This window comes from Crinia signifera, chromosome 2 (genome assembly GCF_055691185.1).
Source record: "Crinia signifera chromosome 2, ASM5569118v1, whole genome shotgun sequence".
NCBI lineage: Eukaryota > Metazoa > Chordata > Amphibia > Anura > Myobatrachidae > Crinia > Crinia signifera.
In genome coordinates, this window is record NC_139218.1 from 404,389,779 (window position 1) to 404,413,719 (window position 23,941).

Here is a 23,941-nt window from a genome sequence, read left to right on the forward strand (position 1 = left end):
ACGCGTCAGAGGTTCACCCAGCCTACAGCCTTCAATTCAGAAGAAATACTATTTGCCTGGATCCTGTTATATCTTCCGTATCTACTATTACCAGCATAATTCTATTGGGAGAAAATACAGACCAAGCTGTACGTCATTACGTCCTCCAAGCTGCCAGGAGAACTCCGGTGAGGAGCAGGTGATACAGCGGCGCAGGTGAGAGCAGCGCCAGCTGTCGGATTCCAACTACACGGGTGAGTGAGACGCCAGCCAACAACATCCACGCGGTGTCCTCCCCGATCACCCCGCTCACCGGAGGGACACTCCACAACTCAGCGCAGACATCTGAGCGCAGTGTGTGCAGCGAGACATTCCGATACCGGGACAAATATTCACGCACAGCCTGTGCAGGTGATACAGCGGCGCAGGTGAGAGCAGCGCCAGCTGTCGGATTCCAACTACACGGGTGAGTGAGACGCCCGCTACCAACATCCACGCGGTGTCCTCCCCGATCACCCCGCTCACCGGAGGGACACTCCACGACTAGCGCAGACATCTGAGCGCAGTGTATGCAGCGAGACATTCCGTTACCGGGACAGGTATCCACGCACAGCCCGTGCAGGTGAGAGACGCACCGCTGTGCAAATTACTTTTTCCAAAGGCATATACCGCCAATTCAACTAAAGTTACAAGTTTGTACATACAAAGTATTTTCACTTTTAATTCATCTTTAATTGGAAAAGACTGTATCTACAACCAAAGACTAATAGGGTCTATATGAAAAATAAGACCCGCTCAGTTCAGTCTTTCTTCAGAAAAAATATACTATCTGTCCAGAATTCTAGATACATGGACTGAGTTTACAGCTTTCGCTATCTTGGGGCTATAAGTTACAAAGTATAATATTGTATATATTTTTATAATTATAAAATGTATCTATATCAATTTTTCTTTATATATATGCGATTAAATTTTTTTACATATATATTTATTATAATTTTTTATGTGAAACAAAGTTTTTTTTATAAAATATTTGTGTAAATGATATTTGTTTACATATCGATTGCATGATATATATAAAATATAAAAAATATTTATGCAATCGCTATAATACTATCGTATATATCTGTAGGTGGCCGCCTATAAAATTGTATTGTATTTTACATGATAAAAATCTTTTTTTATACTAGTAAATGAAAATAAATATTTAGAAACAGATAAAAATTGTGTACGTGAAGTGACTTTATCCATGGTGCAAATTGATTTATACAAAAACAGCGCAGAAACTCCATCTCTTGTCCTTAAATTGTCTATTTGTATCTGTCTAGAACCTGTACCCTAAAAAGTCGGGCAATAGACAGATTAGGTGTATCCACACTGATACACGTGGGAGAACTGCAAGCTAAAATACAGATTGACTAGATTTTAAACTATTACAAGTCAAATAATCATTGTTTCTGTAAATTGATACCAACTAGCGCCCAACCTTCCACTAATTTAGTGGTTCCCCCTTCTTTTGTGCAGTATAACAAATAGTGTTGGAGCCCTGGGTGTTTATATGTGTAAGCTGTGGCGCACAAGTGGCTGATACGCGCTGGGCGCAGATGCTGAACATTTACCATTAATATCAATACCCCATACATTTCATTGGGGGTCTCCCACATCCCAAAAATTGGGAAAATGGCTATGCGCTAGAGGGCCACTGTGTAAGAAAAAAACGAAAGAGGGGAGAATTGAGGATTGTATATGTAATATAAATAAATAAAACTTTAATTATAACAACAAAAAGGGATAATGCCTTCATTAGCAGTCTAATGTAATTACCTATACCACAAAAACTAATAAGACAACAAATATGTAACCGAGACTGGGCTAAAATGATGACAAATTTAATAACGAATAAATTCAATACTTGACAAAAATGAATTAATAAAGTACATATACTGAGAACCGTGTTCGTAATGAGGTTAATAGGATGCATTGAGTATGGTAACGTTTCCATGGAATGAAATGAAAATGATAAGGTCTCTATGGTAATGCAAATGTTAGTTAGGTTAAACATCACAGTATTTCATGTGAAGAGAATGTTCTTAGTATATATTTAGTAATGACATCACAATGGTTAGAGTATAAACATCTATGTTTGTATATTTACCCCTCCTAGTGCGGTGGATGCAGCAATGCTGGCTTGTGCATATTTATCCACCTGAGTAATTCATTTGTGTTAGGAGTAACAGTGGACGGGTGCTGGAAGGGGTCCCGACAGTCCGGATCCCGACAGTCATTAACCCGACGTTGGGATCCTGACTGTTAAAACACAGACGGCCGGGTTCCCGACGGCCGTCGGCTATTTTCCCTCGTTGGGGTCCACGAGGACTCAGGTACAGGAACAGGAACCAGGTAACAGGACTCAGGTACAGGAACAGGAACCAGGTAACAGGACTCAGGTACAGGAACAGGAACCAGGTAACAGGACTCAGGTACAGGAACAGGAACCAGGTAACAGGACTCAGGTACAGGAACAGGAACCAGGTAACATGACTCAGGTACAGGAACAGGAACCAGGTAACATGACTCAGGTACAGGAACAGGTATCAGGCACAGGAACAAGGTAACAGGACTCAGGTACAGGAACCAGGTAACAGGAACCAGGTAACAGGAACCAGGTAACAGGTCAGCTACAGCAGTACAGACATGGCATCAGGTCAGCTACAGCAGTACAGACACGACTGAGAAAGCTATCACTGGCCCTGAGCTCTGGGCAAATGCAGTTTTTAAACCAGGGCAGACCAATCGCTGCAGCACACAGAGACAGGCCCCTTATTGATCAATGTGTGCTGCAGCTGGGAATGGCACTCTGAGAACAGCCCAGTCCAGCTGATTACACCAGCTGGAACTGCTCTCAGAAGCCACAGTTCTGCAGGCAGAACCAAACAGCATCACCTCTGGCCACCCACAGGTACTGCAGACCAAAAAATGATAGCAGCACCTCTGGCCACCCACCGGTACTGCAGACCAAGAAATGATAGCAGCACCTCTGGCCACACAGAGGTACTGCACGGTTAATATAACAACAGGGGATCAGTGCGCAGGGACCACAAGAAACAGAATAACAACAGCAGCACCTCTGCGTAACCAGAGGCACCACAGACCACACTAGAAAAAAATATCAGTCCTGACATAATGCCCCCCTTGAGAAGGCGGATTCCAGACGCCTCCTGGAAATTCGAGCTGAGGCTTCTCTCACTGGGCAGAGCAAAAGTCTATTCTGGCAGGAACAGGACATCAGACGTGGACAGGACCTCTGATATGGCAGACACTGGCTGGATCTTGGTCAATCTGAATTTTTTTTCACCACGATTGATAGCCGTCACTGCGGCCCTCAAGACATGCCTAACTGCAGGTGCAACCACGTCCTCATGCCCGAAGACAAGGGCAGACAGGACCACATGCCCGAAGGCAAGGGCAGACTGGACCACATGCCCGAGGGCAAGGGCAGATGGGACCACATGCCCGAGGGCAAGGGCAGACAGGACCACATGCCCGAGGGCAAGGGCAGACGGGACCACATGCCCGAGGGCAAGGGCAGACGGGACCACATGCCCGAGGGCAAGGGCAGAAGGACCCCCTCCTGGGTCTATGATGCATGGACCCCCTTCTGGGGCTGGATCATACTCGGCAGGCGGACCCTCGCGGACCTCTGGGACATCAGGCAGACCCTCACGGACCTTTGGGAAATCAGACGGACCCCCTCCTGGGGCTGGAAAGAAAGGACCCCCTCCTGGGGCTGGGCAGACAGGACCCCCTCCTGGGGCTATGCCACTGGCTGTGGCATCGGCCACTCCTCCTGGGGACTCGCCGTCGGCTGAGGCATTGGCCACCCCTCCTCCAGGGTACATGCCATCGGCTGAGGCATAGGCCACCCCTCCTGGGGACACGCCATCGGCCACCCCTCCTGGGGACACGCCATCGGCCACCCCTCCTGGGTACATGCCATCGGCTGAGGCATCGGCCACACCTCCTGGGGACACGCCATCGGCTTAGGCATCGGCCACCCCTCCTGGGGACACGCTATCGGCTGAGGCATCGGCCACCCCTCCTGGGGACACGCCATCGGCTGAGGCATCGGCCACCCCTCCTGGGGACACGCCATTGGCTGAGGCATCGGCCACCCCTCCTGGGGACACGCCATCGGCTGAGGCATCGGCCACCCCTCTTGGGTACACGCCATCAGCTAAGGCATCGGCCAGCCCGCCTGGGGACACGCCATCGGCTGAGGCATCAGCCAGCCCGCCTGGGGACACGCCATCGGCTGAGGCATTGGCCACCCCTCCTGGGGACACGCCGCTGGCTGAGGCATCGGCCACCCCTACTGGGGACACGCCACTGGCTGCGGCCTCAGTCACCCCTCCTGCGGTCAAAACATCGGATGCGGTTTCGGGGAAGTGCACATCGGACACCGTTTTGGGGGGCCACAAGTCTGACAGAACACGAGCCATAGCCATGATCTGATCTACCAGGACTTGGTTGCAGTTAACAGACTCTATGATGACAGGTATAAGGTAACAGGACTCAGGTACAGGAACAAGGTAACAGGACTCAGGAACAGGAACCAGGTAGCAGGACTCAGGTACAGGAACAGGAACCAGGTAACAGGACTCAGGAACAGGAACAAGGTAACAGGTAACAGGACTCAGGCACAGGAACAGGTAACAGGATTCAGGTACAGGAACAGGAACCACGTAACAGGACTCAGGTACAGGAACCAGGTAACAGGACTCAGGTACAGGAACCAGGTGACAGGACTCAGGTACAGGAACCAGGTAACAGGACTCAGTTACAGGAACCAGGTAACAGGACTCAGGTACAGGAACCAGGTAACAGGACTCAGGTACAGGAACCAGGTAACAGGACTCAGGTACAGGAACCAGGTAACAGGACTCAGGTACAGGAACAGGAACCAGGTAACAGGACTCAGGTACAGGAACAGGAACCAGGTAACAGGACTCAGGTACAGGAACAGGAACCAGGTAACAGAATTCAGGTACAAGAACAGGAACCAGGTAACAGGACTCAGGTACAGGAACCAGGTAACAGGACTCAGGTACAGGAACCAGGTAACAGGACTCAGGTACAGGAACAGGAACCAGGTAACAGGACTCAGGTACAGGAACCAGGTAACAGGACTCAGGAACAGGAACCAGGTAACAGCACAAATGAACCAGGTAACAGGAACCAGGTAACAGGACTCAGGTACAGGAACAGGAACCAGGTAACAGGACTCAGGTACAGGAACAGGAACCAGGTAACAGGACTCAGGAACAGGAACCAGGAAGCAGGACTCAGGTACAGGAACAGGAACCAGGTAACAGGACTCAGGAACAGGAACAAGGTAACAGGTAACAGGACTCAGGCACAGGAACAGGTAACAGGATTCAGGTACAGGAACAGGAACCACGTAACAGGACTCAGGTACAGGAACCAGGTAACAGGACTCAGGTACAGGAACCAGGTAACAGGACTCAGGTACAGGAACCAGGTAACAGGACTCAGTTACAGGAACCAGGTAACAGGACTCAGGTACAGGAACCAGGTAACAGGACTCGGGTATCAGGTCAACTACAGCAGTATAGACATGGCTGAGAAAGCTATCACTGGCCTTGAGCTCTGGGCAAATGCAGTTTTTAAACCAGGGCAGACCAATCGCTGCAGCACACAGAGACAGGCCCCTTATTGATCAATGTGTGCTGCAGCTGGGAATGGCACTCTGAGAACAGCCCAGTCCAGCTGATTACACCAGCTGGAACTGCTCTCAGAAGCCACAGTTCTGCAGGCAGAACCAAACAGCAGCACCTCTGGCCACCCACAGGTTCTGCAGACCAAGAAATGATAGCAGCACCTCTGGCCACCCACCGGTACTGTAGACCAAGAAATGATAGCAGCACCTCTGGCCACACAGAGGTACTGCACGGTTAATATAACAACAGGGGATCAGTGCGCAGGGACCACAAGAAACAGAATAACAACAGCAGCACCTCTGCGTAACCAGAGGCACCACAGACCACACTAGAAAAAAATATCAGTCCTGACATAATGCCCCCCTTGAGAAGGCGGATTCCAGACGCCTCCTGGAAATTCAAGCTGAGGCTTCTCTCACTGGGCAGAGCAAAAGTCTATTCTGGCAGGAACAGGACATCAGACGTGGACAGGACCTCTGATATGGCAGACACTGGCTGGATCTTGGTCAATCTGAATTTTTTTTCACCACGATTGATAGCCGTCACTGCGGCCCTCAAGACATGCCTAACTGCAGGTGCAACCACGTCCTCATGCCCGAAGACAAGGGCAGACAGGACCACATGCCCGAAGGCAAGGGCAGACTGGACCACATGCCCGAGGGCAAGGGCAGATGGGACCACATGCCCGAGGGCAAGGGCAGATGGGACCACATGCCCGAGGGCAAGGGCAGAAGGACCCCCTTCTGGGGCTGGATCATACTCGGCAGGCGGACCCTCGCGGACCTCTGGGATATCAGGCAGACCCTCACGGACCTTTGGGAAATCAGGCGGACCCCCTCCTGGGGCTGGAAAGAAAGGACCCTCTCCTGGGGCTGGGCAGACAGGACCCCCTCCTGGGGCTATGCCACTGGCTGTGGCATCGGCCACTCCTCCTGGGGACTCGCCGTCGGCTGAGGCATTGGCCACCCCTCCTCCAGGGTACATGCCATCGGCTGAGGCATAGGCCACCCCTCCTGGGGACACGCCATCGGCCACCCCTCCTGGGGACACGCCATCGGCCACCCCTCCTGGGTACATGCCATCGGCTGAGGCATCGGCCACACCTCCTGGGGACACGCCATCGGCTTAGGCATCGGCCACCCCTCCTGGGGACACGCTATCGGCTGAGGCATCGGCCACCCCTCCTGGGGACACGCCATCGGCTGGGGCATCGGCCACCCCTCCTGGGGACACGCCATTGGCTGAGGCATCGGCCACCCCTCCTGGGGACACGCCATCGGCTGAGGCATCGGCCACCCCTCTTGGGTACACGCCATCAGCTAAGGCATCGGCCAGCCCGCCTGGGGACACGCCATCGGCTGAGGCATCAGCCAGCCCGCCTGGGGACACGCCATCGGCTGAGGCATTGGCCACCCCTCCTGGGGACACGCCGCTGGCTGAGGCATCGGCCACCCCTACTGGGGACACGCCACTGGCTGCGGCCTCAGTCACCCCTCCTGCGGTCAAAACATCGGATGCGGTTTCGGGGAAGTGCACATCGGACACCGTTTTGGGGGGCCACAAGTCTGACAGAACACGAGCCATAGCCATGATCTGATCTACCAGGACTTGGTTGCAGTTAACAGACTCTATGATGACAGGTATAAGGTAACAGGACTCAGGTACAGGAACAAGGTAACAGGACTCAGGAACAGGAACCAGGTAGCAGGACTCAGGTACAGGAACAGGAACCAGGTAACAGGACTCAGGTACAGGAACCAGGTAACAGGACTCAGGAACAGGAACCAGGTAACAGCACACAGGAACCAGGTAACAGGAACCAGGTAACAGGACTCAGGTACAGGAACAGGAACCAGGTAACAGGACTCAGGTACAGGAACAGGAACCAGGTAACAGGACTCAGGTACAGGAACAGGAACCAGGTAACAGGACTCAGGTAAAGGAACCAGGTAACAGGACTCAGGTACAGGAACAGGAACCAGGTAACAGGACTCAGGTACAGGAACAGGAACCAGGTAACAGGACTCAGGTACAGGAACCAGGTAACAGGACTCAGGTACAGGAACCAGGTAACAGGACTCAGGTACAGGAACAGGAACCAGGTAACAGGACTCAGGTACAGGAACAGGAACCAGGTAACAGGACTCAGGTACAGGAACAGGAACCAGGTAACAGGACTCAGGTACAGGAACAGGAAGCAGGTAACAGGACACAGGTACAGGAACAGGAACCACGTAACAGGACTCAGGTACAGGAACCAGGTAACAGGACTCAGGTACAGGAACAGGAACCAGGTAACAGGACTCAGGTACAGGAACAGGAACCAGGTAACAGGACTCAGGTACAGGAACAGGAACCAGGTAACAGGACTCAGGTACAGGAACAGGAAGCAGGTAACAGGACACAGGTACAGGAACAGGAACCACGTAACAGGACTCATGAACAGGAACCAGGTAACGGGACTCAGGTACAGGAACAGGAACCAGGTAACAGGACTCAGGTACAGGAACAGGAACCAGGTAACAGGACTCAGGTACAGGAACCAGGTAACAGGACTCATGTACAGGAACAGGAACCAGGTAACAGGACTCAGGTACAGGAACAGGAACCAGGTAACAGGACTCAGGTACAGGAACAGGAAGCAGGTAACAGGACACAGGTACAGGAACAGGAACCACGTAACAGGACTCATGAACAGGAACCAGGTAACGGGACTCAGGTACAGGAACAGGAACCAGGTAACAGGACTCAGGTACAGGAACAGGAACCAGGTAATAGTATTCAGGTACAGGAACAGGAACCAGGTAACAGGACTCAGGTACAGGAACCAGGTAACAGGACTCAGGTACAGGAACAGGAACCAGGTAACAGGACTCAGGTACAGGAACCAGGTAACAGGACTCAGGTACAGGAACCAGGTAACAGGACTCAGGTACAGGAACCATGTAACAGGACTCAGATACAGGAACAAGGTAACAGGACTCAGGTACAGGAACCAGGTAACAGGACTCAGGTACAGGAACCAGGTAACAGGACTCAGGTACAGGAACCAGGTAACAGGACTCAGGTACAGGAACAGGAACCAGGTAACAGGACTCAGGTACAGGAACCAGGTAACAGGACTCAGGTACAGGAACAGGAACCATGTAACAGGACTCAGGTACAGGAACAGGAACCAGGTACAGGAACCAGGTAACAGGACTCAGGTACAGGAACCAGGTAACAGGACTCAGGTACAGGAACAGGAACCAGGTACAGGAAAAGGAACCAGGTAACAGGACTCAGGTACAGGAACCAGGTAACAGGAACCAGATAACAGGACTCGGGAACAGGAACCAGGTAACAGGTCCAGGAACAGGAACAAAGTAACAGGAATCAGGTACAGGAACAAGGTAACAGGACTCAGGTAACAGGTCCAGGAACAGGAACAAAGTAACAGGAATCAGGTACAGGAACAAGGTAACAGGACTCAGGTATCAGGTCAACTACAGCAGTATAGACATGGCTGAGAAAGCTATCACTGGCCCTGAGCTCAGGGCAAATGCAGTTTTTAAACCAGAGCAGACCAATCGCTGCAGCACACAGAGACAGGCCCCTTAATGATCAATATGTGCTGCAGCTGGGAATGGCATTCTGAGAACAGCCCAGTCCAGCTGATTACACCAGCTGGAACTGCTCTCAGAAGCCACAGTTCTGCAGGCAGAGCCCAACAGCAGCACCTCTGGCCACCCACAGGTACTGCAGACCAAGAAATGATAGCAGCATATCTGGCCACACAGAGGTACTGCACGGTGAATATAACAACAGCAGTTCTGCGTAACCAGAGGCACCGCAGACCAAACAATGACAGCAGCATCTCTGGCCAAACAGAGGTACTGCAAGGTGAACATAACAACAGCAGAACCTCTGTGTAACCAGAGGCACTGCAGACCAAACAAGACATAAATGGCAGTCCTGACAATTTGAATGACGGCTCCTGGCTAAATGGTTAGCGTTACATTTAGCCATCTCTGCAGTGACAACCTCTAGTGGTTGTAAATAAAAGCGCTGGTACCAGGAATGTCCACTTACGCTTTTCTCCACCTTAAGGAACTTGGAGGCTTCCTCTCTGATGAGTTCCATATGCAGCAATACCCAGAGAGGGGGACAAACACTGTGTACCCTGCTGAGGCTCTATGACAGCCCAGGTCCTGCGGAACTCTAATTTGATCTCTCCTTACACTAAAGTGTATCAGTAAATCAACTGCGATATGAGCGCGGCCCAGCGACCAGTCACAAACAAGGCGATTCAGTTCACCAACACTGTACTTCCAGGCTCTGAACCCGGTTGTGCCAGCGCAGCTATCCTGCTGTGGGTGCACCGTGCATTAAGACAGTCCTGGTTCTGGCACGGCTATCCTGCTGTGGGTGCACTGTGCACTAATACAGCCCTGGTGCCGGCACAGCTATCCTGCTGTGGATGCACCGTGCACGAAGACAGCCCTGGTGCCGGCACGGCTATCCTGTTGTGGGTTCACCGTGAACTAAGACAGCCCTGGTGCCAGCGCGGCTATCCTCCTGTGGGTGCACCATGCACTAAGACAGCCCTGGTGCCGAAGCAGCTATCCTCCTGTGGGTGCACCATGCACTAAGACAGCCCTGGTGCCGAAGCGGCTATCCTGCTGTGGGTTCACCATGCACTAAGACAGCCCTGGTGCTGGCATGGCTATCCTGCTGTTGGTGTATACCTGCCCCCTCCAACACTCTAGTGTATATGTGCAGCCAAAGCGTGGGGGACCTGAATAAGGTGGGGGAGCCAGCATTAGAAGTTGATCGGGATATGTGACTCAATGCTGCCCCCTACGCGCTGTATACCTATGTGACTCAATGCTGCCCCCTACGCACTGTATACCTACTATATAGCATCCATAGTAACAACACAAGAATCCTGATGAGCATAAAGTCATGGTGGTAACATCTGAATATAAGGTCACTTGCAGACCACTGTGGTGTCTCTATCTACAGAAGATCTCATGCTAGACCCTTAGTCTCCTGCCCCTTGGTCACATGCTGCAAGTCAGGATATAATCTCCGGTACCACTTGAAGGATCTCCTAATGGGTCTGATCTTTAGATTGTACCAGACTGTGAGAGTGTTGAACAGGGCACTTGTCCTTATGGATGGGGCAGGCTGTGGTCCTGATGTTCCGCTGATGTTATGGATGGGGCAGGCTGTGGTCCTGATGTTCCGCTGATGTTATGGAGGGGGCAGGCTGTGGTCCTGATGTTCCGCTGATGTTATGGAGGGGGCAGGCTGTGGTCCTGATGTTCCGCTCTTGGGTAATGCTGTTCTCGTGGCAATGGGATGCGCGTACCTGTGAAATGTCCCTGTCTCAGCAATGGTGCGCCGAGACTGTTGAATAAGCATGGCTCCATTTTTGCATAGTGTTTTGCACTGCTACAGCGTTTTCCAGCCAAACTGTGTAAGATCATTTGGTATGCACATACAGTGGCATAAAATGATATACAGCATGCCTATATTCTGTGTGTAATTGTGACTGTATTGGTATACCAAATAATGTAACACTGGTTGGATAACTTACATACGTGCTACTAGAGGGGAATCCCTAGCTGGAGGTTAGGCAGCACAGAAATGCCACAGGGTAGTTGGACCACCCATCGTTTGGTCAGAGACTTGCCTACAGGTTAGACCTATGTCTCCCATGCACTACATGGTGCAAACACTAACCAGTGGTGGTGGCAAGGAGAGCAATGAGAATGATCACCCCCAAACATACAGTCACTGATACACCCGCAGGCTACGAGGACACATTCAACTAGCAAAACTAAATCAGTGCTTTACTACAGAGATGCTACAAAGCTGAGTTATCTAGGAATCGCATGCGCATTAAACAGCGAGTGCTGGATTATATATCTGGTTCACGTTTTTGATCCTTCACCTGATCTCATGCTTCCCCGACTCTAATGGGTGTCTCTGGCTTACAGCCTATGATACCGTCAGAGATTGTGTGTTGGAGCATTGGTATAAGTTTTAGGAGTCGCGTCACCATGGACACAGACGCCGAGGCGGGTCTTCAGCCCACCAGGCGTGGTGTCTGTGACGTTCACACACTCCTTCACGGCGTTCCCTTGGTGACGGCGCCGCAACTAGTTTTGGCCGGAAGCGACGCCGTGTCACTTCCTGGATACGCCGTGTCTGTTTACACGCTGGCTACGTGTTACCATGTAAAGCAGGTGTCTAATAGAGATAATGGGCGCACATGTGAATATGTTTGTTTCATTAATGCACTATATATATCCGGGCTTGCTGGAGGGTCACTTATGCTCCTGAGGACGGTGAGACAGCATCGAAACGGCCGTCGGGCATCAGTGACCCTCACAGTGGACCACCATGTTACTATCTATGGATGTGGTAACTGCCATGTATTTGGACTATGTTATTTTTGCATTGGTGTGTCCACTACTTGTCTTTTCCTGATGGAATTGAACTTACTCGTTTTTGACATATAAAATATTTTTGGGATATTCTTATTCACAGTGCTGGCTTCCAATTTTTTATCTATATATATATATATATATATATATATATATATATATACACACAAACACACATTGTCTATTGTTGTGTGAGTTATCTGGGAATCGTATGCACATTAAACATTTATTTATTTATTATTTATTTATTAACAGTTTCTTATATAGCGCACACAAATTCCGCAGCGCTTTACAGAGCATAGTTATGAGCAAAAACACATAACAAATTACAGCACAAGACAGTTTAGGACAAGTACATGGTTAATATGGATAGTTGCATCAGGGGACAGGACACTGAAGCAATTATCAGGGTGGCAGAGGTTTATATATTCTAAGAAAGGCACATGAGGAGAGAGGGCCCTGCTCGTGAGAGCTTACAGTCTAAAGGGGAGGGTTAGACAGACAGGGGTGACACAGAAGGGGAGGGTTAGACAGACAGGGGTGACACAGAAGGGGAGGGGCAGACAGACAGGGGTGACACAGAAGGGGAGGGTTAGACAGACAGGGGTGACACAGAAGGGGAGGGGCAGACAGACAGGGGTGACACAGAAGGGGAGGGTTAGACAGACAGGGGTGACACAGAAGGGGAGGGTTAGACAGACAGGGGTGACACAGAAGGGAAAGAAGTGAGCATAAACAGGTTAGGAAGAGAGATCCTTATATCATACACAATGATTAGGGAGACTATGGGTGAAATGTAATAGGATGAGAGAATCAGAAAGTGAGAGATTTGGTCAGAAATCTCCAGGTTTTTTAAAGCGGCAATCATTTACACTGCACAAACAGTTTGATTTTGCAGAGTAAATGATTGCCGCTTAAAAAAAACCTGGAGATTTCTGACCAAATCTCTCACCCTATACATTTCACCCTAGGGCCCTTATTCTGATTGAGTCGGATGGTTGCGTATTTCGGACAGGCACCGAGTGTTCTTAACCCCGCCTATCGTACGGATTGCTCACTCCGTCCAAAAGCGGTATGACGCCAAGCGAATGGACCGTGAGTGAATAATCACCCACTCGCTGGCCTGTCGGAACCTCCCCCATCCTCCGATGGTCGCCGGACAGTTATCCGTGTGCAAGCAGGGATATGGGCGGGCAGCTGACATCCGGCTAAGTCAGTTGACCGCCACCCACACGTGTGTCACGGCTGCATTACCATACGTACGCCCAGCGTTTTCATGGGAACACCCATGAAACGCGGGGCGTACGCATATGGAAGTGAGCCCAAACAGCCCTTCACGCCCCTCTCCACCCCCTGCTCGGATGGTTCCATATGATCGTTTCGCACAGAATTTACGATGTGTTCGGACGTGCGAGGTGTTCGCACATGGGCACACACAAAACATCACACGTATATAGCGCACACGTATATAGCGCACACGTATATAGTGCACATATATAACACACACGTATATAGCTCACACATATATAGCTCACACGTATATAGCTCACATGTATATAGCTCACACGTATATAGCTCACGCGTATATAGCGCATACATATATAGCTCACACGTATATAGCTCACACATATATATTGCACACGCATATAGCGCACACGTATATAGCGCACACGTATATAGCTCACACATATATATTGCACACGTATATAGCGCACACGTATATATTTCACACATATATAGCTCACACGTATATAGCTCACACATATATATTGCACACGCATATAGCACACACGTATATAGCGCACACGTATATAGCTCACATATATATAGCTCACATATATATAGCGCACACATATATATATAGCTCACACGTATATAGATCACACGTATATAGCTCACACGTATATAGATCACACATATATAGATCACACATGTATATATCGCACATATATATAGCGCACACATATATAGATCACACATATATATCGCACACGTATATAGCACACACATATATAGCTCACACATATATATATTGCACATGTATATAGCTCACACGTATATAGCGCACACGTATATAGCTCACACGTATATAGCGCACACGTATATAGCTCACACTTGTATATTGTACACCTATATAGCTCACACATATATAGCGCACACTTGTATATTGTACACATATATAGCTCACACATATATAGCGCACACTTGTATATTGTACACATATATAGCTCACACATATATAGCTCACACTTGTATATTGTACACATATATATCGCACTCGCACAGCTCCAAGTTGGAGATGGATTCTGGGATTTGACAAAGGAAAAAATGAAGACTGCGCAGCGTTGGGATACTTTAAGAATAACATGAATTTAGTTACAGAATAAAAAGATCAATAATATAATAATTGAACAACAAATAAGTGGCCTCTTATAAAATCATGCCACAATCACAGTAGGGTACATAAAAAATCATGCCACAATCACAGTAGGGTACATATAAAATCATGCCACAATCACAGTAGGGTACATATAAAATCACGCCACAATCACAGTAGGGTACATATAAAATCATGCCACAATCACAGTAGGGTACATATAAAATCATGCCACAATCACAGTAGGGTACATATAAAATCATGCCACAATCACAGTAGGGTACATATAAAATCATGCCACAATCACAGTAGGGTACATATAAAATCATGCCACTATCACAGTAGGGTACATATAAAATCATGCCACAATCACAGTAGGGTACATATAAAATCATGCCACAATCACAGAAGGGTACATATAAAATCATGCCACAATCACAGTAGGGTACATATAAAATCATGCCACAATCACAGTACGGTACATATAAAATCATGCCACAATCACAGTAGGGTACATATAAAATAAAAACGATTAATAAAACAAATGAAAAGACATAATATCAATTATGGTTCGGTAAAGAGCCCCTCAAGCAGAGATTAGTATTGTCTCTCTATGGTATAGGTGCTGAGATAATGGTATAGGTGCTGAGATAATGGTATAGGTGCTGAGATAATGGTATAGGTGCTGAGATGTTAATCTGTATTTAGTAGCTTATGATTAGTTGCTTTTAATTGCCGGAAAGGTTTATCGGCGGTTCTTATGGGTGCATAGGGGAGTCAGCTTTATCCTCTAGGGAGCTTGTTAAGAGTTAGTAGGTTTAAGGCAGGTCGCCGCTGTTAGTAAGCCTTGTGGTTACCTTACTATTAGTTCATTTGGTAGTCATGTCTGGCCAGACAGAAGGTACCTTTACAACCTCAGAAGATAGAGATGTCCTCTTGTGCCTCCCAGTTGCTGACGCTGAATGTCTGTGTGGCAACTTTATCCGGAGTGAAACTATATATATATAGATCACACACATATATATCGCACACGTATATAGATCACACATATATAGATCACACATATATATCGCACACGTATATATCGCACATGTATATATCACACACATATATAGCTCACACGTATATAACATAGTTGAGTTACTGCAGAGGACAGAATAGATTCCTGGGATGCATATAGGAGATGGATATCTGTGTCACTTACACGTTTCCCCGCCTGCTGTTAGCCAAGCAGCTTCCTCAGAGAGAGATTTTGTACAGTGCAAAAAGGATTCTGGGATTTCCCTGATCTTGATATTGTTCCTTCGAGACCTATCTTCCAAGTCTGCTAGTTTAGCTCTGAGCTCTTCTAGGTCAGCTTGTTGGCCTTCGTATGGTGATATTAAATCATTGTGGGAGGTGACTAGTCTTTACTTCGCGTATAGCAGTCATTCAAGCTTTGGTCAATTCCGATTTGTGGGCCGACAGAATTTGGTATAGTGACTTAACCTTGAGTGGGGCGTCAGAATTGCAGTCTGTTCCCAGGTGGTGGAGAACTCACTGTTTGTGTGTCAACTAGTATAGCGCGGTCATCGGAGAAGCGGTGTATTGTGGCAGTTTTCTAGACAGGAGTGAAACCCTGTATGGCCCCGCCTCTTTAGCTTTCTTAGGAGGCATCGCAGGAGATATATAAGTCACATAGTAATAAGTATGGAGAGGGAGTTCTGGAGAGATTGTATAGAGGCCAAGTCCAATTATACAGAGTTGCATGTGAGAAACAGGTACGGGTGGCGGTTTCTAGGAGCGTACAGTATAGTTACATCAGTATTGTTCAAGCAGGCAAGGAACAAGCAGCAGAACAAACAATATTGTCTCCTGGCACAGAAGTAGTGGAAAGGTTCAAAGATTCAATAACACTGTCCCGGAGTCCACTTCATATACAGCTCAGCAAACACTAGTATGGTATTAGAGGAATGGTGAGGGCACAAAAGATGGCCACCGTTGTAATAGGGCCAAGTATAATGCCTGCAGCAATCTGATTCTCAGTAGAAGCAGTAAGCAGAGGTGTTAGGCAGAAGGTTACCGGGTGCAGGGATGACAGTGGTTTGGTGCAGGTAGGGGAGGGGAGGTAGAAGCAGCCAAGGTGTGCACAGACTGTGTCTGCAGTAAGAAGCATGCAGGCTGGATCCAAGATGGCCACTGCTGGGGGGTTGGGTGGTGCCTCCTGAAGTTTCCTTCGGATAATTCTGGAGCCCTGAGTGGCAGGTAAGGGGAGAGGATCGATGTGGAGGGCAGCTCACCTCTGGGTATAGAAATTTGCAGGTTGGCAGCCTCAGCAGTCCGCGGACGTCCACGATGCTGGAGTGAAGCTCAGTTCCCAGGAAGGCCAATATATTTATGCCACAGCTCCCTGCACGAAGTACAGTAGGATGTGCTGTGGAGCCGTCCCTGGCTCCACAGCACACACTACCATGGTCTGGGAGGTCGCTAGAGAGGAAAGGGATAAGAGGTGGTGCAGGTTGGGTGTAGTGCACCAGTATATAGTGGGATCACCAGGAGCTGTGTAAAAGTGCATCCAGCTCCGTTCCCCCTAGTCCATGCTCCGTCTTTGTTCTTTTATGACTAAATCATTATAAATGTACACTTCTTACAGAATACTCTCGCTGTACCAGAAACATTACATGTCCAGTCCTATAGACACCCGCAACAAGAAGTGTACAAGGAAGGATATAGGTGTTCCTAGGCGGTTGTGTAATCAGATGCAGGTGCAGTATGGGTGAACTGCTGATAGAGATGCAATATACCTCATATTGGAGGCCATATTCAGATGGATGTTCTGAACCTAGCATAGGGCTGGTGAATATGTCAATGGTGTGATCTTTTACATTTGCATGCATGGTTGTACAAAGGCTGTGGATTTGGCCTCCTCATTGCATTGCTTGCCCTTCTTATCTTATGTGACCTCTCTGCCCTCTCTGCTGACTCCAACTGCTCCAGACCAGCTGCTACCACCTAACTGACCTCTGCTCCAGACCAGCTTCATCCTAAGCTCCAGACTGCTCAACTAAAGGACCAACTGCCACCTCCAAACTGTCCTCTGTTCCAGACCACCTGCTGCCTCCAAAATGTCCTCTGCTCCAGACCACCTGCCACAACCTCCAAACTGTCCTCTTATCCAGACAAGCTGCCACAACCTTCAAACTGTCCTCTGTTCTGGACCACCTGCTGGCTCTAAAATGTCCTCTGCTCCAGACCACTGGCCCCCCCATCCAGACCAGCTGCCACCACCAGACCACCTGCCCCCTCCAAACTGTCCTCTGCTACAGACCATGGGTGACATTCTATGGGATGCGGTAAAATCCGCATGTTTTTTATCGCACCTATTCGCACTTTTGAAAATCGCAAGATTGGGCCGTTTTTCGCATATTTAATGAGATTCGAAAAACGGGCCAAATAGTGCGAATAGGTGCGATTTGATGCGATTTCTTTAGTCCTGAAAATGTGCGATTATAGCAATTTAAAATAAAAAAAAAACTGCGCAGGTTCCCCCGCCAGCAGTGGCGTAGCTACGTTTTGGGCGCCCCCCCCCCCACCCCGCTAAGCACCCCTACCCCCCCCCCCCCTGCCCCGCCGCCGCCCATGCAAACCCCCCCTCAATCCCCCACAGCCTTACCTATTGCGCTGGTCCCGGTGGCTCCGTTCTTCTGCTGAGGACCACCAGAAAATGGCCGCCCCCATACAGCAGACAGTTTCAGAGAACTGTGTGCTACATGGGGGCGCCCATTTTCTGGTGGTCCTCAGCAGAAGAACGGAGCCGCCGGGACCAGCACGATAGGTAAGTCTGCGGGGGATTGGGGGGGTTAACTATAGCACCGCAGCCCCCGGCGCCCCCACATGCACAGCGCCCCCCCCCCCCCCCCGCGGTGGCGGGGGCTGCGGTGCTATAGTTACGCCGCTGCCCGCCAGAGCATAACCAGCCCTGGGCTCATTGAGCCGGTGCTGGTGACATAAAATCACGGTCCCCGACAAATAGGGGTCCCCTTGATTTAATGAAACCAGCACCAGGCTCAAGGTCCGGCGCTGGTTCCCAAAATACGGGGGACAAAATGACTAGAACCAGCACCAGACCCAACCAGCCAGCAGGGTAATGCCACAGCCGGGGGACACTTATTATATAAGGTCCCGTGGCCAAAGCATTATCCCCCTGGCTGGTCAGCATGGGCAGGGGTCCTGGGGAAGTGGGGACCCCCCCAAAGAAGGGGTCCCCCCCCTCCAGGACTTACCAGCCCATGCTGAAAGTCCGGGGCTGTCCCCAATGCCCCTGGGCGGTGGGCATCGGGCTGATGAAAAGTGTAAAAAAAGAATAAAAACTATTGTCTTATACTGTAGAACTATGAGTCCCAGCAAGCCTACCCCGCATGCTGGGACTTGGAGAACCACAAGTCCCAGCATGCGGGGCATTAAAGGGCCCGCTGGCACTTGTAGTTCCACAGTACAATAAATAGTTAAATAAAACACACACTGACACCCAGAAAAATAAACGTTTATTACATCCACAGCCCACACATACTGATACTTACCTACCTTGAGCCCGTGGGTCGGTCCCTGGATCTGGGGTCCGGGGTCCGGAGCTCCAGGGCTGAAGAGTCCGGTTCCTGTGCCTTGGTCCTGGTTCCGGGGCTAGTCCGGGGTCCGGAGCTCCAGGGCTGAAGAGTCCGGTTCCGGGGCCTTGGTCCTGGTTCCGGGGCTGGTCCGGGATCCAGGGCTGGTCCGGGATCCGGGGCTCCTGGGCTGAAGATTCCGGGGTCCTGGATCCGTAGTAATCCTAAGGGGTACCTGAGGAAGGAAATCCTACTCACCTGGTCCCCGGCGACGACCCCGGCATCTTCAGCTCCAGACGCGCTGCTCCCGGCTGGTACCCGCTCACGGACTGGAGAGGCGCAGGCTAGGCGGCCAATAGAATCAGTCTGAGGTGAGGCGCGGAAGATGAACATCTCTGCGCCTCTCCAGTCCGTGAGCGGGTTCCAGCCGGGAGCAGCGCGTCTGGAGCTAAAGATGCCGGGGTCGTCGCCGGGGACCAGGTGAGTAGTATTTCCTTCCTCAGGTACCCCTTAGGATTACTACGGATCCAGGACCCCGGAATCTTCAGCCCAGGAGCCCCGGACCCCGGACCAGCCCCGGAACCAGGACCAAGGCCCCGGAACCGGACTCTTCAGCCCTGGAGCTCCGGACCAGCCCCGGAACCAGGATCAAGGCCCCAGAACCGGACTCTTCAGCCCTGGAGCTCAGGACCCCGGACCCCAGATCCAGGGACCGACCCACAGGCTCAAGGTAGGTAAGTATCAGTATGTGTGGGCTGTGGATGTATTAAACGTTTATTTTTCTGGGTGTCAGTGTGTGTTTTATTTAACTATTTCTTGTACTGTGGAAATACAAGTGCCAGCGGGCCCTTTAATGCCCCGCATGCTGGGACTTGTGGTTCTCCAAGTCCCAGCATGGGGGGTAGGCTTGCTGGGACTCATAGTTCTACAGTATAAGAAAATAGTTTTTATTCTTTTTTTACACTTTTCATCAGCCCGATGCCCACCGCCCAGGGGCATCGGGGACAGCCCCAGACTTTCAGTATGGGCTGGTAAGTCCTGGAGGGGGGGACCCCTTCTTTGGGGGGGTCCCCACTTCCCCAGGACCCCTGCCCATGCTGACCAGCCAGGGGGATAATGCTTTGGCCGCGGGACCTTATATAATAAGTGTCCCCCGGCTGTGGCATTACCCTACTGGCTGGTTGGGTCTGGTGCTGGTTCTTGAAATGCGGAGGACCCCTAGTCATTTTGTCCCCCATATTTTGGGAACCAGCGCCGGACCTTGAGCCTGGTGCTGGTTTCATTAAATCAAGGGGACCCCTATTTGTCGGGGACCGTGATTTTATGTCACCAGCACCGGCTCAATGAGCCCGGGGCTGGTTATGCTCTGGCGGGGGAACCCGCGCTGTTTTTTTTATTTCTTTTTAACTGTTTAACCCTTTTTTTCAAACAGAACCCTGCACAGATCTCAATGATCTGTGCAGGGTTCTGGCTAATTCGCCCATCAGAACCTGGTCTGATTTTTGGGCGAATTTTAGACACATTTATACAAATCGCATACCATTAAATACGCGATTTGTATACCTTTCAATGTGAAAACATCTGGATGCGATGTGCTGCGAAAAACAGCCATCGCATTTCAAGAATGTCAAATTTGTTGGCCAAAATCGCACTTTTTTAACATTTTCGCAGCTCATTAAATATGCGAAAATGGAAAAACATGCGATTTCGGCCGTTTTTGCGAAAAAAAATCGCAAAAAAAAAAAACGCATCCCATAGAATGTCACCCCATGTGTCCTCTTATCCAGACCAGCTGCCACCACCTCCAAACTGTCCTCTGTTCTGGACCACCTGCTGCCTCCAAAATGTCCTCTGCTCCAGACCACCTGCCACCTTCAAAATGTCCTCAGATCCAGACCAGCTGCCACTACCTCCAAACTGTCCTCTGCTCCAGACCACCTGCCACCTCCAAACTGTCCTCTGCTCCAGACCATCTGCCACCTCCAAAATGTCCTCAGCTCTAGACCAGCTGCCACCTCTGCCACAGACAACCTGCAACCTCCAAAATGTCCTCAGATCCAGACCAGCTAGCTTCTCTGCTCCAGACCAGCTGTCTTCTCAGTACCAGACCAATGACCACTTCTAAACTGTCCCCTATTACAGACCAGCTGCTGCCGTTCTCAGTGGACCAGTGCCTGTGCCAGACACATAGCTGTACTTATACATGGACAGTGCATGGACATCTGCTACCTCCTTCCCCAGCAATGTATCACTGGGCTACTATCAGTCTCTTTCTCCACCATTCTACAACTCTTGGACTGACCTGTTGTGCTCCAAGTCACAAGCCTGCATCTTCTTCTGTTGGCCTTTTGTGTCATGTTGCTGATCTGCAACCAGCTTGTAACATAGGGCCTTATTCTGGTTAGGTCGGTGAAATGGACGTACGGTCCATTTCACTGTACGTTTCCCGTACGCGGACGGTGAGCGTAAGTCCGCCCACAGAACAGCCGCACACGAACGGTCACAAACACCGACAATGGGGAGTGGCGTACACTTGAGCGTACGCCACCGTGCACGGATGGCTCTCCTCTTAGCCACCGATAACTGGCGTACAACAGAGCGTACGCCACCATATACGGACGGATCTCCTCTTAGCCACCGATAACTGGCGTACAACAGAGCGTACGCCACCGTATACGGACGGGTCTCGTCCGTTTTCCCACCGACATCTTGCGTATATCTGAGCGTACGCCACAGTGCAAGGACAGGTCTCGCCTTTTTTCAATGGAAAACTCAGCGCGTGTCACCGATCGTGAGAGTAAGCGTACGTCCGTGTACGCTGGCATACCCTTCACATATATGGCACTGCAAATCTTGCCTTTCAACTATAATTAAGACAATTAATTAATTATTCTAACTGTTATTCAATAATTGTTTTCGGTACTTGTGCATTATCACGGCACCCATCGCATCGCCGACCATAAGGCATGCGATGCGGTGTTCTGTGATGTCACCCGATGTCATACAATGTTAAAATTGATTGGCATTGTATATGGCATACAATGCGATGCGATTATAAATTGTATAAGCACCCTAATGGGGGCTTACAATGTTAAATGGACCCCCACGCCACCCCCACTATGAACGTGAACCCGAAGCGTGGCGAGCGCAGCGAGCCCGCGAGGGGCGGCGGTACGCGTCCTCCGACCTTTTCATACCCCCACTATCCACGTCGGCGTGGATATGATTTTATATAGTATGGCGAGCGCAGCGAGCCACCGAGCTCAAAGCATGGCGAGCGGACACGGAATACATGTAAAGTAATACGCGTGCGCTCGCCACGCTTCGGGCTCGGTGGCTCACTGCGCTTGCCACACTATATTAAATAAAATCCACGCCGACATGGATAGTGGGGGTATGAAAAGGTCGGAGGACGCGTACCGCCACCCCTCCGGTGCTCGCTGCGCTTGCCACGCTTCGGGTTCACGTTCATACTGGGGGTGGCGTGGGGGTGCATTTAACATTGTGAGCACCCATTAGGGTGCTTATACAATTTCAAATCGTATAGGGGGCTTAAATCGCATCGCTGTGCATCGGGTGTATGGCATGCGATGCGATGCGATGAAAAATCGTGCGACTTAATATCGGGGGTGCCGTGATAATACACAAGTACCTTGTTTTCTCTTAACTCAATTGTCTACCTTAATAAACACCCTAATACATTTTACAGTGAAAAAGTTGACACATGTCGACTTCTGTGAATTGAGTGTCCTGCTTTTTAAAGTATACAAAAACACTTTTCTAATTGGGTGTAGATGTTGTAAAATAACTACCTTGATATATGTAACCAGGTCTAAAGGTGGCCATACGCACGCAGATTTATCTGCAGATCTGTCTGGTTGGAACAAAAACATGGTTATGGATGAGCGCAAATGACAGTTGACCATTTGCTTGGAAATGCTGGAAAACTGACAAACTGTCACTCATCCATAACCATGTTTTTGTTCCAACCAGCCAGATCTGAAGATAAATCTTACTAGTGTATGGGCACCTTTAGAATGAATCTTACCTAAAATTAAACCAACCTTTACATGTAGAGAAGTGTAGAAAGATATGCTTCCAATGTGTTTGAGTGCTGTGTGTGGCTTGCAGGTAGTGAAATCATGGTTTTCACTTAATAGGCTGCAGCATTGCTTATTACATTCAGGTGTAGTAATCAGCGTTAATTAGCAGACCCAGGCGTCCGCTCTCATGCGGTATCTCTAGGGGTGGTTTGGAGCTATCTTTGGCGTCCCAAAATGTACGGTGCGTTCGCCGATCGAGGCGGTTGTAGCACCATGCATTTTTGGTGCACACCCCCATGTACGCCCATGTTTACGCCCAGTTTTCCTCATTATTCTGGCCACTCCCCTAAAAATGCCCCCATGCCGCCCACAATGACCGTGCTCTTGCGGACAGATTTTTTCGCACAGAGAGACCCGTCTGTGAGCGGTGTGAGGTCGCCGCACATGCGCATAGTGAAAGCTACGCATGCGCAGTTGAAAAAACCCCGATCCGCCCGTATACGGTCCCACCGTACCAAGCCGAATAACCCCATAGCCCTCCATGTGGAAAAGAATCATGCACCCCTACTCCTCACCTCTGGCAGCCATTGGCTTTCCCTTGGCTTCTCCTGCCTCTGTTGTTCTCTGCACATACTAAGTGGTTTATCGTGGAGTTTTCCTGCTTTATTCATAGAAACATGAAATGTCATAAAATCTACTAGTCTGCGCCTTTTTTATGTAACCTCAACCCTAGTGATCCATAGTTCTTTGTTAGGGTATTAATGTGTCCATTCCAAGCTCTACTGCCTAA

At 49.8% G+C, this 23,941-nt stretch overlaps 1 protein-coding gene across 1 annotated transcript in view; it reads left to right on the plus strand.

Moving 5' to 3' along the window:
* LOC146058639 (transient receptor potential cation channel subfamily M member 2-like) overlaps positions 1-23,941 on the plus strand; it is a 263,946-nt gene that overhangs the window by 173,567 nt on the left and 66,438 nt on the right. The window lies entirely within an intron of this gene.